General features: G+C 39.2%; 1 non-coding gene across 1 annotated transcript; it reads left to right on the top strand.

Annotated features, from left to right (window-relative positions):
* The first annotated feature begins 1,504 nt into the window (after nt 1–1,504).
* On the top strand, nt 1,505–1,594 carry trnar-ucu (transfer RNA arginine (anticodon UCU)). Its single transcript is given in 2 exon segments — nt 1,505–1,541; nt 1,559–1,594. It is a non-coding gene; the product is annotated as a tRNA-Arg (tRNA).
* The last annotated feature ends 16,252 nt before the right edge of the window (nt 1,595–17,846 follow it).

Genomic DNA, 17,846 nt, shown 5'->3' with positions numbered 1-17,846 from the left:
GAGCCAACTATCAGTCTCTCTCCATTTTAAGGTAATTATACAAAATTGTAATTATTATTGTTCAATTGTTTGTCCCTCTGTGGTGTTTATGACCTCCACACCTGTCCCCGGCTGATCCTCTATTTTTCAAGCTTATACAGCATCATTTTTCATTGATGTATCAGTCAACAGTATTCTCCCCTTCCTCTTAATTTACTCTGAGCACAAAACCCCTTAGCTGAATGCTGTAATTACATTCTGATCAGTTAATGTCAGTCTTTGAATGCGCCATTGTATAAACTATTTAATTTTCCTGAGTGTGTGCTGTGCACTGATTAAAAAACAAATGAGAGTATATTTGTCATTCTCACATCTTCCTCCAATTATGTTGTCTTCAATTACTTCCTTGATTTACAATCAAAATAACTTAGCCAACATTACGTTTTCGATGGGACAAACAAGATTTAACTCCTGCGGTGTTTAGGCCTACTAAATGTACCCTTCTTCATAGCTCATAGCTCAGTATTTGAATTATTTATTTCATAGTCTTTTTTGCTCATCTTTATCAAGGGTGCCAATAATTTTTACCTGACTGTATGTAGCCTGGGTATGTATGTATACAAGTAAAGCACAGGTGAGAGGACAGCATACGGTTCTTTCCGCCTCACTAGAACAACATGGAATACACGTCTCTGCATCCTTTGTAAGGTAATCTTTTGCAGGGAAACTATGTATGTTATATCATGCAATAAATGGGAACCTCACTCAAACAAATATCTATCTACTTTTACTCTGATAAGCCAATTTTATGTGGAAGCGTCATGAACCGCGCCAAGGCCAGCGGTCATCAGTAGTGCTCAACAGCTCTGTTCTCATTGGCCAATTCATGGTAACGTCTTTGGCAGCGGTGCGGTCTCTGTTTGGTTGGTGAGGGCATATGCATTTGTAATTGTAATGTGATATTGTACCCCCTAGCTCGATTGTCTATCGTTTGTCATCTATGTATGCTTGTGTTCCCTCATGTGCTTTATGTATTGATTTGTTATAAATAAATACAAAATCAATCAAATTAAAATAAAAAATAAAATAAAAAATATATATATATATTTTTTTTTATGGTTGGTGAGGGCAATTCTACGTAACTTCTTGGTAGGATCAGGGATATGATTGGTTTTCGCTACCAGAAATGTCCTCGACTGACTCTCTAACCGCCAGTACAATTTTGTACCGAAAGACCATCACTTTTCTAATATGTAAGAGATGGTACTGTGACTGTGCTGGAGTGATGTGACGGTTGTGTTGAGTTTATAATGGGCCTATGTAGCCTAATAATATGTGTAGTTATTGTAGGCTACAGCTTGGGACATCTATTTTGAAACCTCCCAAAATAAAAGCCTTTGATGGATTTTTGAAAGATTTTTCTTCAAACCGTGTTCAGCCTATTTCATAACTTCCCTAACATTGACAGAATAACATGTAGGTGAAAAGATGGTCGTATGTGAAACTACTTCTGTAGAACCTCAGCGGCTCCGTGGCGCAATGGATAGCGCATTGGACTTCTAGGTTAAAGATCGTGGTGATTCAAAGGTTGTGGGTTCGAGTCCCACCGGAGTCGAATTTTTTTATCTGTTGATAGTGAAACATGAGTATAAACTGACAATGATACATGAGCATTTGCGAATACGCAAAATGTGCTTAACCTCAACTATAATAATAGCCCGAATATTCACCTCCATTGATAAGCCGAAACGCTCTATCTACACACAAGGTAGCATAATCTATCGCCGAAATTAAAGTAAGATTCACCAAAAATTGCATACTTTTATTAACGTCAGATGTCGGGTAGCTGTCATAGTCAAGAACCAAATAGGCGACCCTTTACTATGCATACAATCTTGAAACATGTTAAAATACTGTGCTGGCAAAAGTTGTTTGCGAACTGCTTGTTGCTCTCGACGTGCTCGTTCAAGATTACGCAGCTTGAAGGCCTGCGTAACAGTGCACGTGGCGTAGTGGGTGTGGACTCGGAGTTGGCTGCTGGTGCTGGAAAAGGCTTCCAGGCATACAGTGTCGGAACAGAGAAGTGCAACGAAAACCCATCATTCACCATGAAACATAGAACTTCTTTAGTAGGTCGATGAAAAAACACACCATCAACAGAATAATTCCGCTATGAACAGCAGACATTGAACACACGCAATGGTGCCCCCAATCTCGGATAGAATCTCCATAAATAGAAAGCATTGGCTGGATAGCCTATATCCCACTAGGAATTCCCAGTGTAGTTAATCCAGTATTACGTTTAACAGAGGTTTACTACTGAGTAGTATCAATACCAGAACATAAACAGGTATGCCGTCATGTATTAACAAATACTGACCACATTGTTCTTGAGGTGACATTTGGTTATATTCTTATTTCCTATTGAATTTTGTGGTTATAACAAGGCAAAACACTTAAATACGGATTAGGCAATTATACGTTTGAATGCTGATATTTTATACTGCAGAGATGTTAACTTCTGGCAGAGAGAAGCTGCATGTTTGCGTTCAATCAGACTGAAAACAATGTTTCACTCTCCCACAGACTTGCAACATCAGCTCGCTCTAGATTGAAGCCTCTGTACGCTGGCTGTGGTCTCACAACTAAACATAGGCTATTATATTTGACTAAAATCCGTCCCACTCCATGTAGTAAGATATGTTACTTTACATTAGGTAGTATGATATGCTACAATATGGTAGACAAAGAACGAGAAGAGTTTGAATAGCCCAGTATTATGGGCCCTTTGTTTCTGCATAGGCTGTTCAGATGGAAAGAATCATTCATTTTAGTTTGTCGTCTACATGAATCAGGCATGCAGGCCTGTTATATCTACTATGTTACATAACATTTATTTACCTTTATTTCTGCAGCCTTGTGTTATGACGGTCACGTTAAAATAACGGATCTCTCCACGTTGATATTTTGAAGTGCCCTCCCTAAACAATAAATAAAAAGTATAGGCCTATACCATCAATGATCTTAATGTAACCGGGTGCTCATTATTCTTCTATTTCGCTAACATCGATTGTTTCAGACCCAAGCTCGTGGTTCTGTAAATAGCGGGACCAGCCCTTATACAAAGTGATTTGTCCATTAACAAACTAAAGTTCGAGTCAATTCATGAAAAGTATATTGATATGTGTCCCTGCACTTAATGCCAAGGATCACCAGGTGAACTAAGGCTAATAAAATTAATATGAATAATATACCTGCTCATATTAATTACACATTACAACAACATACAATTGTCATGATAATAATATAGTTTAATTTATAAACAAACATTATTTTATGAATATGTAAATAATAATAATCTTTATGATTTATCATGTTTTCAATCTTATACAAAAATAAATGAACACCCTGAATTTCAAAGTCAGTAAAAAAAAGGGGCACGCATCATTGTTAAATGTGCAAGTTCCTATTCTACAAAATAACATAACTTATTCAACTTCACGCAAGGCCGATTTCAATTTGCAATATATCTTGTGACAGATAAGTGGAGTTGGAGTGGTTTGTTGGTAATCGATTGAGAGAATTTTTTTTAATTTTTAGTCAACTGAGTGTTGCCTCTCCAACCCGGTGACCGAGTCAGCCCAAGGCGAGTCAGGGGTTAAAAGGTCGAAGTTGAAATGGGGAGCAAGTTCCAATCACCCAAGGAAAGCAATGTAGTCGAGGAGTAAGTGAAGAGCTGTAAACACCAGTAAACATGCAATTTGATGTTTCTAGTGAAAGTGAATTTGCAACGAGTGAAAAAAATTATCTTTGAAATGGTCTGTAAAACTCTTAATAACATTATCCCCACTTTTGCATGAATTTAATCTAATTCATTCCGATGTAGCAGAAACCTATTTTCTTACATTTGTCTTTTCTTAACGTTTTTTTTAAACGTGCAGGCTATACTTCAGCGTTCTGATATCGTTGTTTTGCCCTTTAATTGTTTATTTTTCAAGCAATATCTGACAAATGTTAGCCACTTTCAGATTCTGAACGTACCAGATGTCTCCCCACTCACTACTGTTCTCACTTTTCTCCCATGTTTCCCCCAAAACATGTCAGCATAATGCGGAAATCAATAGTGACTAGTCAATTGTTGTTTTCCACCATAATCCACATTTTTTATTGCCGACATTAACTTGCCAGCAGTCATTTACCGTGTTTACCTTCATTTAAGAGACAGGAAAAATATTGCACGGTTGCACAAGTTAATATAGATCTAGCCCAACTTTAAAACATGTTTTGTTGGCTGCACTTAAACCTCGAAAGTAGTTCATTTTGAATTGAATTAGGCTAATTGCTTTTTTCCTTTAATCATGATGCTCACTGAATTGTGTAGCAGAAGGACTGCTGATAAAATTGATGAAACCTACCGAGAAATGATCGGAAATTAATTTCAAGACCAGAATTTGCTGTGTCAATTAAATGTAGCCTACTTCTTTGTAGGCAGTTATAGAACTGGCTAAAGATGATGTGTTATCCTTTTTGGTGTGTTGTTAAAGTGGGATAATTTTTGTTTTTTTGAATGGCCAGTTTCATAATTACGTTATTTAGATGTTAGTCATTATATAGGCTCTGAGATTGTAAGGAGTTGATATGCTAATTTGACCAAATCATATCTCTCAAGTTGCACTAGCCTAATACATTTTATTATTTCTCCAGTCCTAATATCTCACAGAACCGCCTGTAGGCCTACTCACGTACATGTAGGCATATTTATTACCAGAACGTCGAGGTCAATAATCAGACAATAATCATCGTATGCCATTCTGCATGCATTTCGATTGCATTGTACTTGTACAGTGTCGAACACATTTTTCCATGGGATTTAATTGAAAGGGTTTACCATGTAGCCTATTATCCTGTCCAAGTATTGTGCCAATAGTTTATCTGCTTAGCTGCTTAGCTAGTTTAGCTGCTTTTAGATATTTTTCAAGATGTTACCCGCAAGACATCTGTAATAGAGAACACATTGGGAATATGAAGGAAACGCCTATATCTTTGTTCAGCTTGAAATTAACATTTCCATTGTGTCAAAATATATTATAAATGAATGTTTAACTTCTTGGGCTTAATGAAACCACCATAACACATCATGAGACCTACATAGATGCTTCAAAAACAATGTATAAGAAAGTGATGATGGGTGATATAAAACGTCCATACATCTTGTGCTTGGCCAGATGTGGCATAACCGTTTTGACACCCTTTACCTAATGTTACATTTGCTTTTGAGTGCTTTGAAGGTGTACATCCTTATTTAGCCTACATAATGAAATCTATATTCTAATAATTCCTTGCTGACTGACTACCAAAGTTGTTGAAATGTTCATGTTACTGACCTGTTACTGCGCTTTCTATTAGCCTACATGGGGATCAGGTCCCCCCTCTTATTTATTATGATCTAAAAGGTAAAACTGACCCTAGATCAGCACTCCGAGATGCTTTATGAAAATTGACCCAGCTCGTGAAACTGCAGTCATAGCCCACTGAGGTTTGGTATGATGGAGGCGGAGGCAAGTGAGCAACATCACTCAGAGGTGCTCTGATGGTAGATCTTCCAGGGCTCTGATAAATGATAAGATTGGCCCGTGCACACAGAGCCATCTCTCTTTCTGGGTCCATCTCGCTCTTCTTTATCTTCTCCTTTTTTCTTTCCCTCTATCACCTGTGCTCTCTTCATTGAACTAGGCAAGTCAGTTAAGAATAAATTATTCTTTACAATGACGGCCTAACTTTTGTGGAAGTTTTTCATGATCTGGAAAACAACAGGATTCAACTTTGTATTTGCTCTGTTAGAATATCTAATATTGAAAGGAAGTATATCAACTCGGAAAAATCCATTTGCCGAATATCTGAGGTGATCTAAAGCCATTTATAATCCATAGTGGACCAGTGACTTCATTATGGACTAATGATAATTGCGCAAGCTGCATGATGCGGGTGGGCTCGAATGGTAATGATAAGGAAGATCAAAATTATATTTTGGTGGTGTTTATATTTTTTTTTGTGAGGTGCACATTCATAAAACATTTAAAATATACCCTGCACATCTAGGATTTATACCATTTATGTTTTCAAAGTTAGTTTTGAGAACCATTCGAATGTGCCTTGTGCCACTGTGCCATTTACGGTATTGCAGTACAAGACTCGGCACATATTTATTATGTCATGCTTGCCAAAAATATTTCTTAATTAAGATTTATAATATAGGTCTACCTTTCCAAACTGTAATCACAAAAATAAAGAACATTTTATCGGAGGAAAAAACAGCAATCAAAATCTCAGTTTTTACTGAAGTCATCCATCCTCAAATCGAAGGAGACCTAGCAACACAATTCAATGAAGGTAGCTATATTAACAAACTATTTAGCAAAAGAGATTCAACATTCTCAGTTTTGCAGAACGTTGTCAACACGTTTTGATAATAGGAATTCCTGACTTCCATACATTCTGAACAGAAACCTTGAAAATGCATCATGAGCACACATTTCTGTAGCCTAAATCTTAAATTGGATTAATTTGGTAATACGTGGACAGATTAATGTGGTCAATTGTGGCTGTTGTTCGTTTGCTATGTCGTTTAGAGACAAATTAAAACAGAAAATAGAGATAAAGCATGCTACTACTATGCTTAACCTTTAAAAAATCATCTCTAAATATATGGTTCATTATTATTTGTATTCTTAGGTTTTGAGAAACGTATTTTTTTCTGAATGTTTGATCTTTTTCAAATAATATGTCATGCTCCAACAGAATGGATGCATTTATAACAGTCATTCATTTGTAAATATCCAGCACAGTCTATTAATACTCATAATAATTCACAAATATACAGAGCTTCTTTATGTAAGCCACTTACCTTAATTATGGTGTTTAGATGCCCTGTCTGTCTTCACTCACATGGAGCAGGTATCAGGCGTTGTAGTAGGCTAGAGACAGGGGCATTCGGTATACGCCATTGATACTTGTGTGTTTCTAATGTGTCTATTCACTAGCATCAGTGTTAATTGATCTCTGAATTTGTACTTGGGAAAGTTAGATTTTGGGTTGAAATGACATAGAAACAATATAGATTCACCAAGTTTTTGTCCAGTCGGAAAGCTTAGAATTCAACCAACAATGTATGAAGAAATATTGTATCTTATATATACATATCTTTTGTCACCTTTCTGCCTTTTGTTTTCTTTGGCTACTGTTAGTTTTTCATCAAGGCAGTACCACAGTATACTCTCATTATTGATTGATGTGATTGGGTGATATGGAAAATGGTAGCTAGATAAAGATGGATAGAGAACGTGTGCAAATAGAGATAAGTCTTCATAATAAACAGATCAGGATCTGTTTCCGATCACACAGTGATTCCTATGATTTATAGCTGAATTGCTGTAACCCTTTGATGTGTGTGTTTTCCGTAGGGATCAAGTGCAAGAGCAACTCTGGAAGATGTGGTTCAGTTGTGGAGCGGCCTGGATGGTGAAAAACAATCAGGCAAGTGTAAATGAATTGCCATGCCTGTGCTCCTCTTCATCCAGCTGTGTTGTCTCCTCTGTAAATTTATTTGAGTGTGTTAGCATTTGTGTTCTGCTTGTGGTCAAATCCTGTGTGTTTGATTGCTAGAGAGAATACAATAAATATCTGTAGAGAACCAAATTAAGATACAGTATGTAGCCTACTTTATTTTTTAAATATATTTTTATATATAACACTTGATCCCTATTCCTGATTGCCATTGCAGAAACGAAAATTAATAATCAATAAACATGATTAAAATGTGTTTACTGCTTGGAAAATTGTTATTGTAGAATTACAATCATTATCAATATCCTAATCGCCATTATCATCATCATCTTCATCATCATCACCCCTACTCCCAGTGTCACCATCATGGGATATGGTCTGTTTGCATTGAGTGTCTGGAGGCTGTTTCATGCAGATTTGATATACATTTGTAAATGATCAGCAATATGCAGTGTGCATGGGTACAACACTAAGACATATCCCTGGTCCCAGCTGGGCGGGCTAATGGTATCCTACAGGCTGGGATCAATAGCTCACTCCCTACATTTGCATAATAAGCAGATATGTCTGTGTGACAGCTCCTGGGGTCGTCCAGGGTTCACCTGCCTCCCCGCTACTGTTTCTCCCACCCGGAGCTCGATTAATACATCTACGGGTAGCTTTTTTTTAACCGTCTGAATATTAATTTACTCACAGTCGATAGTGGAGCTGCCTCACAGAGACACACAGGAAACAGCATGTATTTGTAATAGCCTGCATCTGGAGTAGGGGACAAAAAAGTGTCCTTCCTCATCCTTCCCTTTCTGTTTAATTAACTCAGCACTGCATACCTCTAAAACCGACCTGCATCTTGCCAACATACACAACTCCCTAGGTTGGAGGATAATACCTTTTTTTTGTTTGAACTCATTTTCAGCTCATTGTATTTCATTAAATAATTAATTACTAGTCATTAACTTTGTTTAAAATTGGATCATAAATGTGCATGATGTCTCAGTGATTCCATGCACCTCATCCAGCAGTCCATAGCCTACTCATGCAGTTGAGTTTACTGGGAAATTGGTGTTCCCGTTTTTGGTTTATCTTCTTTGATAGCCTTTTCCATTTTCTTTCTAATAATCATATAAGATCACATAAGTCTGGTGTCTTGATAAACCTGCTAAGTGCATTGGTGAGCCTTGGCGCAGTGGTGAACTATGCATCTTGGTGAGCCTGTTCAACCTTGGCACTCAGGTGAAGTGACCCATAGGTCAAGTGATAATGCTGTCATGTAATGAATCAATGCATGCTGAAACCCCTTCAAACACTGTGGAGACAAGCACAGCCAGACAACTGAACCAAACACCCTAACTGCTTGGTGAGCTGATACAAGTAGTAGCATTTCGAAGCAGTGGACACGCCTCTCCGACCTCAACATTTTCTTTCTCTCTCTCTCTCTCTCTCTCTCTCTCTCTCTCTCTCTCTCTCTCTCTCTCTCTCTCTCTCTCTCTCTCTCTCTCTCTCTCTCTCTCCCTCTCTCTCACACACTAATATTTTAGAGTTCAGGTTAAAGCGTGTTCACCCATTGTCTTTAAAGGTCTTGAACAGTTTCTTAACAATTTGTTATCCTTCCTCTTGACTGTGTTCTTGTACCTTCTACACATAATAACATGATTTTACTGTAGCGGTTGTTCTCTCCTCATAAAAATTAGGGGAGGATGGAATTCAGTGATTTCTGAATTACAGTGTTGAAATATAAAATCATGTTTGACACATTACGTTGTATGTAAAGTGAATCCCTGAATTCAGGCCCTCAGAAAACATCAGGTCATAGGTTCATGTGTTTTCCTGTGTTTGCTACATGAAGAGTTATAACCACGTCCCGGGCCTTCATCTGCATCATATCTGCTCACCTCATGATGAACAACATACCAATCACCTTGGTATTTAAGAACGGAACGATCACATGGGGAGGTCAGGGCTGTTATGTAGTGAGCCCCACTTGACAGGGATGCATCTCCCCGTAGCGCATTACCTCCTCACTACCCCTGACAATGCCTTAGGAAATTATGCAGCGCCTGGTGGCCTCTCATTTTACCGTAGAGAAGCGGAAGGCGTTGTTATTTGTTCATCTCTCGACCCTGGAAGCGCCGGAGGGATGAATTGGTGCTGGCAGATGACTGTCACCGCCAGGAGAGGAGAGAGGAGAGGTCAGTGAGCACCGCTGAAGTTGAGCTAGTGCTGCCGTGGCTGCTGCCTGGGCTGTGGAGAGAGGATGATTGGTGCAAGCTTGCTTCATTCAAACATGCTAACCTGTGTGAGAGTATGGAGTGGTGCTGAGAGAGTGGGAGAGAGAGCAAGAGGGAGAGAGGGATCTTTTACTCCATCTAAATGGACAGTGCCGTGGACAACACCTGCCTGGAAGCATAGTATGGTGCTGAATGAGAGTGAGCCATGTCATAATCTAACACACTGACAGGGATTTCATATCACTAGTTAAAATCCAAGGGATATTTTATCGAGCCATTGATTTCAAGAATAAATTCAGCTACTTGAATCAGAGAAAAAAAAATATTTAGAGGGTATTCCAAATGATTCTCTATTACCAAACACACACTCTTAGAAAGGAAGGTTCTGGATATAACCAAAAACAGTTCTATGCCTGCTTCATATGACACCCCTAAAGGTTCTATATAGAACCCAAAATTGTCTCCATATAGAATCCTATATTAAACCCAAGGAACCAATTTTGGTTCAGTGAAGAATAACCCCTGGGGTTCTGATCAAATAACCATACAAAAGGGTTCTACAAAGAAAGGGGTGCCATATATGAAGCAAACAATATAACCTTTTTGGATATATCCAGAACTGTTTTTCTAAGTGTATGGCATCTTACAATTTATTTTTATTGATTTAGGTGACAGTTTTATTAACAATGACAATCAAGTGACCCTTAAGTTGTGTGTTTGGAGTTGTTGTTTGTGTTTACCCATAGCCTCCTCGTACCTCTTTGCTTTAAATGGCACCAATCACCTGCTTCACTGGAGTGCAGTTAAATCCTCATTGATTATGATAATGTGCAGCTTTAATATGACAGTAACAGTTGTAAGCAATACAGGGAGTCAACTTACCCAGATTGATGGTCCCTTGGTGAGTTACGAGTTACGACCCATCTACCTTACTGATGCCTCTGTCCCCAACACCATTATAATAAAGCAGACAAATAAATAAGAGCCGTAAAGGTGACAAAGGAAAGGGGATATTTAACATTCCCCAGTGAACAGGCTCTGGTGGATGGAGACCAATCGTGTCTCACCAAGCCAGGGAATATCTGACCAAGAGAATGTGTTGCTCTCAGGGACATTTAAAAAAAAACTTTGATGTAACTTTTGGTTTTCAGTATGAGTAAATATAAGTGAAAATGTTTCTTGATATTTCCAATTTGATACTACTAGGATATATAAACTACAGTTCAAAAGTTTAGGGCCACTTAAAAATGTCTGTGTTTTTGAAAGAAAAGCTATTTTTTTGTCCATTAAAATAACATCAAATTGATCAGAAATACAATGTTGTAAAATGACTATTGTAGCTGGAAACGGCTGATTTTAAAGAAAAAATTGAATATCTACATAGGTGTACAGAGGCCCATGATCAGCAACCATCACTCCTGTGTTCTAATGGCACATTGTTTTAGCTAATCCAAGTTTATAATTTTAAAAGGCTAATTGATCATTAGAAAACCCTTTTGCAATTATGTTAGCACAGCTGAAAACTGTCGTTCTGATTTTTTTTAACTAGGCAAGTCAGTTAAGAACAAATTCTTATTTTCAATGACAGCCTAGGAACAGTGGGTTAACTGCCTGTTCAAGGGCAGAACAACAGATTTGCACCTTGTCAGCTCAGTGGTTTGAACTTGCAACCTTCTGGTTACTAGTCCAATGCTCTAACCACTAGGCTACCGCCGATTAAAGAAGCAATAAAACGGGCATTCTTTAGACTAGTTGAGGTTCTGGAGCATCAGCATTGGTGGGTTCGATTACAGGCTCAAAATGGCAAGAAACAAATAATTTTTTTCTGAAACTTGTCAGTCTATTCTTGTTCTGAGAAATGAAGGCTATTTCATGCTAGAAATTGCCAAGAAACTGAAGATCTCATACAAAGCTGTGTACTATTCCCTTAACAGAAGAGCGAAAACTGGCTCTAACCAGAATAGAAAGGGGAGTGGGAGGCCCCGGTGCACAACTGAACAAGAGGATAAGTACATTAGAGTGTCTAGTTTGAGCAACTGATGCCTCACAAGTCCTCAACTGGAAGCTTCATTAAATAGTACCCGCAAAACACCAGTCTCAATGTCAACAGTGAAGAGGCGAGGCTGGCCTTCTAGGCAGAGTTCCTCTGTCCATTGTCTGTGTTATTTTGCCCATCTTAATCCTTTCTTTTTATTGGCCAGTCTGAGATATGGCTTTTTCTTTGCAACTCTAGATCAGCCATTTCCCTGCTCCAATAGCTATTTACAACATTAACAATGTCTTCACTGTATTTCTGATCAATTTGATGTTATTTTAATGGACAAAAAGTTTGCTTTTCTTTAAAAAACAAGGACATTTCTAAGTGAACCCAAACTTTTGAATGGTAGTGTATATATAAAGTTGAAGTCGGAGGTTTACATACACTTAGGTTGGAGTCATTAAAACTAATTTTTCAACCACTCCACAAATTTCCTGTTAACAAACTGGAGTTCTGGCAAGTAGATTATTTCACTTAGAATTCACTGTGTCACAATTCCAGTTGGTCAGAAGTTTACATACACTAAGTTGACTGTGCCTTTAAACAGCTTGGAAAATTCCAGAAAATGATGTCATGGCTTTAGAAGTTTCTGATAGGCTAATTAAAATAATTTGAGTCAATTGGAGGTGTACCTGTGGATGTATTTCAAGGCTGACATTCAAACGCAGTGTCTCTGCTTGACATCATGGGAAAATCAAAAGAAATCAGCCAAGACCTCAGAAAAAAATTGTAGACCTCCACAAGTCTGGTTCATCCTTGGGGTCAATTTCCAAACTTCTGAAGGTACCACGTTCATCTGTACAAACAATAGTACGCAAGTATTAACACCATGGGACCGCCATGGTGTTAATACCGCTCAGGAAGGAGCCGTCATACCGCTCAGGAAGGAGACGCGTTCTGTCTCCTAGAGATGAACATACTTTGGTGTGAAAAGTGCAAATCAATCCCAGAACAACAGCAAAGGACCTAAAATCAAATCAAATCAAATTTTATTTGTCACATACACATGGTTAGCAGATATTAATGCGAGTGTAGCGAAATACTTGTGTTTCTAGTTCCGACAGTGCAGTAATATCCAACGAGTAATCTAACCTAACAATTTCACAACAACTACCTTATACACACAAGTGTAAAGGAATGAATAAGAATATGTACATAAAAAAATATATGAATGAGTGATGTATAGAACGGCATAGGCAAGATGCAGTAGATTGTATAGAGTACAGTATATACATATGAGATGAGTAATGTAGGGTATGTAAACATATGAAGTGGCATTGTTTAAAGTGGCTAGTGATACATTTATTACGTCAAGATGGCAAGATGCAGTAGATGGTATAGAGTACAGTACCTTGGGAAGATGCTGGAGGAAACAGGTACAAAAGTATCTATATCCACAGTAAAACGAGTCCTATGTTGACATAACCTGAAAGGCCGCTCAGCAAGGAAGAAGCCACTGCTAAAAAACCGCCATAAAAATCCAGACTAGGGGTTGCAACTGCACTTGGGGACAAAGATCGCACTTTTTGGAGAAATGTCCTCTGGTCTGATGAAACAAAAATAGAACTGTTTGACCATAATGACCATCGTTATGTTTGGAGGAAAACGGGGGATGCTTGCAAGCCGAAAAACACCATCCCAACTGTGAAGCATGGGGGTGGCAGCATCATGTTGTGGGGGTGCTTTGTCGCAGGAGGGACTGGTGCACTTCACAAAATAGATGGCATCATGAGGTAGGTAAATTATGTGGATATATTGAACCAACATATATCAGTCAGGAAGTTAAAGCTTGGTTGCATATGGGTCTTCCAAATGGACAATGACCCCAAGCATACTTCCAAAGTTGTGGCAAAATGGCTGAAGGACAACAAAGTCAAGGTACTGGAGTGGCCATCGCAAAGCCCTGACCTCAATCCCATAGACAATTTGTGGGAAGAACTGAAAAGTGTATGCGAGCAAGGAGGCCTACAAACCTGACTCAGTTATACCAGCTCTGTCAGGAGGAATGGGCCAAAATTCTCCCAATTTATTGTGGAAAGCTTGTGGAACATCTGAAACATTTGACCCAAGTTAAACAATTTAAAGGCAATGCTAACAAATACTAATTAAGTGCATGTAAACCTTTGACCCACTGGGAATGTGATGAAAGAAATAAAAGCTGAAATAAATAATTCTCTCCACTATTATTCTGACATTTCACATTCTTAAAATCAAGTGGTGATCCTAACTGACCTCAGACAGGGAATTTTGACTAGGATGATTAAATGTCAGGAATTGTGAAAAACTGAGTTTAAATCTACTTGGCTAAGGTGTATGTAAACTTCCACTTCAACTCCAAACATAACGATGGTCATTATGGCCAAACAGTTATATTTTTGCTTTTCGCAACAAAGTACGTTCATCTTAAGGACAGAACGCGTCTCCTTCCTGAGCGATATGACGGCTGCGTGGTCCCATGGTGTTTATACTTGCTTACTATTGTTTGTACAGATGAACGTGGTACCTTCAGGCGTTTGGAAATTGCTACCAAGGATGAACCAGACTTGTAGAGGTCTACAATTTTTTTTCTGAGGTCTTGGCTGATTTATTTTGATTTTCCCATGATGTCAAGCAAAGAGGCACTGAGTTTGAAGGTAGGCCTTGAAATACATCCACAGGTACACCTCCAATTTGTATTTATTTGATTTGTTTCACGTTTATTTAACCAGGTAGGCTAGTTGAGAACAAGTTCTCATTTACAACTGCGACCTGGCCAAGATAAAGCATAGCAGTGTGAGCAGACAACAACACAGAGTTACACATGGAGTAAACAATAAACAAGTCAATAACACAGTAGGAAAAAAAATTACATAAAAAAAAGAGTCTATATACATTGTGTGCAAAAGGCATGAGGAGGTAGGCGAATAATTACAATTCAGCAGATTAACACGTGATAAATGATAAATGATCAGATGGTCATGTGATAAATGATAAATGATAAATGATCAGATGGTCATGTGATAAATTATAAATGATCAGATGGTCATGTGATAAATGATAAATGATCAGATGGTCATGTGATAAATGATCAGATGGTCATGTGCAGGTAGAGATACTGGTGTGCAAAGCTGTGTGTGTGTGTGTGTGTGTGTGCGTGTGCGTGTGTGTGTGTGTGTGTTTGTCAAGTGCACACAAGGAGATTGAATTTCAAGGGGATTCTTTTGCAAGACACTACTTGATTTAATGTCAACATATTCCATGTAAACAGCTGTTGTTCAATCACTGAGAGATTTCCACATCTTTTGAAGGCTCTTGACAACATCTGGGAGGCATAAAATAGAGCTAATGATAATATGTATACACCTTCAGAAGTCACACACACACACAGACACACAGTATTATTAAATCACTATGCGTATTCACACTCTACATTTCTTAACCACAGCATTACTTGATGCAGGGAAGAATGGAAAAACGGAAGAACAAAGTGAGAAGTTTGAACAGCAGGCTTGGTTGGACCACCAGAGGCAATAACAAATAAACACAATCAAAAACAGGCAAGCAGAGAAACCACTTGTTTGTTGTGGGTCATTGAGTCTTTCCTCCAGCATTGCTGCCAGTACTTGGAGTTCCTCCTTTGAGTAATAGCCGTGGGATTTGGAGCCATGTGTCGCCGAAATGCTCTCTCATCTGCATCTGTTCCCACATTTACATAATTTCAATCTGAGTGTGATTAGACCAAAATGTTGTTATTCAGCAATGACCCCTTCAGGTAATGTAACACAGAACATAGGGTAAGCTGTTTCCCTGGTGTCTGGATGAGGCTTCTGGAGTCATTGGGTTATGCTGTTTGCTCCATCTTGTAACTCCAGTACTGCAGTGCAGGGCCTTCAGGGTAATGCTAAATGATGAAGGGAAAAACAAACATAATTGTCATTCACAATAGTAGGCTAGTTTTCATTTCTTTTTTACTATAGGGTTATGAAAAACCTTCAATGAATAATAATGAGTAATTTCAACACAATTTCTAGAATTCTCTATTCGGTAAGACCTCAATTGAAGTTCTCAAGTTCCATATGTGAAATCTGCATAAAGAGAGGGTCTCCATGTGTTGGGTTCTTGTAGATTGTGTTGCATTAATTGTGCTGGTGTATTTCTCCCCCTCCTCTTGTTCTCCTGTGGTTGTGATTAATAGTCATATGACAGTAATAACAGAATTAGAATGGCAGAGCGCGAGGCGTGTAGCACAGAGTTGGCATTTGCTACTGTCACAAACAGGGGCCATTGGCAGGCCAACTTAACCATTAAGCCCACTGCTCTGACTTCGTGGGTGACAGATGATAATGCAATGGCGTCTTTACAATAACAGCATCCGCGTACACAGCATACAGCCAGCCACTGCAAACACCATCAGAGAAGCAGACAGAGAGACAGATAGGGCGGGTGGGAGGGAGACAGGAAGGGAGGGAGGTTGAGGGGAAAAGGAACAAAAAAAGAGAGGGGTAGGAAGAATGAGAGAGAGTAATATGGATGAGAAAAAAATTAACACTTCAAATATCAAATACACTTCACTGCAATTCTTTGATAATAATTATTTACATATTCTGAGAAATGTTATTATTATAATCTGTAGTCATTATTTGGCAAAAAACATTTTAACCTCAAAGCGTAAAACAGACTAAGCTAGGAAGAAAACAGAAGGACAAAGAAGGATTTGATTGCAATGCAGGGATAATGTTACTATGCACTGATGCGGGAGCTAACATTGTGTTCTATAGGGAGGAGGTCAGAGACCTGGCAGTGTGGTGCAAGGACAACAACCTATTCCTCAATGTCAGCAAGACAAAGGTGCTAATCGTGGACTACAGGAAACTAAGGGCTGAGTGCGCCCCAATTCACATCGACGGTCTGTAGTGGAGCGGGTCGAGAGCTCAAGTTCCTCAGTGTCCACATCACTAAGGATCTATCATGGTCCACACACAACAACACAGTCGTAAAGAGGGCACGACAACACCTCTTCCCCGTCAGGAGGCTGAAGAAATGTGGCATGGGCCCTCAGATCCTATAAAAGTTCTACAGCTGCACCATTGAGAGCATATTTTAAAAATATATATATATTACCCCCTTTTTCTCCCCAATTTCATGCCATCCAATTGTTAGTAGCTACTATCTTGTCTCATCGCTACAACTCCCATACGGGCTCGGGAGAGACGAAGGTTGAAAGTCATGCGTCCTCCGATACACAACCCAACCAAGCTGCACTGCTTCTTAACACAGCGCGCATCCAACCCGGAAACCAGCCGCACCAATGTGTCGGAGGAAACACAGTGCACCTGGCTAGCGTTCACTGCGCCCGGCCCGCCACAGGAGTCGCTGAGACAAGGATATCCCTACCGGCCAAGCCCTCCCTAACCCGGACGACGCTATGACAATTGTGCGTTGCCCCACGGACCTCCCAGTCGCAGCCGGTTATGACAGAGCCTGGACGCGAACCCAGGGTCTCTGGTGGCACAGCTGGCGCTGCAGTACAGCGCCCTTAACCACTGCGCCACCCGGGAGGCCCATTGAGAGCGTCTTGCTTGCTACAACACCGCAAGGCGCTATAGAGGGTAGTGCGTACGGCCTAGTACATTACTGGAGCCAAGCTCTCTGCCATCCAGGACCTCTATACCAAGCTGTGTCAGAGAAAGGTCCTAAAAATTGTCAAAGATTCCAGTCCTAGACTGTTCTCCCTGCTACTGCACGGCAAACAGCACCGATGCACCAAGTCTGGAACCAACAGAATCCTAAAGAACTTCTACCCTCAAGCCGTAAGACTGCTAAATACTTAGTCAGGGTAGCTATTTGGATAACTATTTAACTATCTGCATTGACCCTTTTTGCACAAACTTTTTTGCACAAACATATGCGGTTGCTACTGTTTATTATCTCTTATTCCTACTTATATGTACATACAGTATAGCCAAGTTATCGTTACTCATTGTGTATTTATTTTTACTTTTATTATTACGTGTTTTATTTTTCTATTTTCTTTCACTCTGCGTTGTTGGGAAGGGCCA

This window comes from Oncorhynchus kisutch, linkage group LG5 (genome assembly GCF_002021735.2).
Source record: "Oncorhynchus kisutch isolate 150728-3 linkage group LG5, Okis_V2, whole genome shotgun sequence".
In the NCBI taxonomy this organism is placed as follows: domain Eukaryota; kingdom Metazoa; phylum Chordata; class Actinopteri; order Salmoniformes; family Salmonidae; genus Oncorhynchus; species Oncorhynchus kisutch.
Note: the sequence above shows the minus strand (reverse complement) of the source record. Positions and strands in the feature narration are given on the sequence as shown.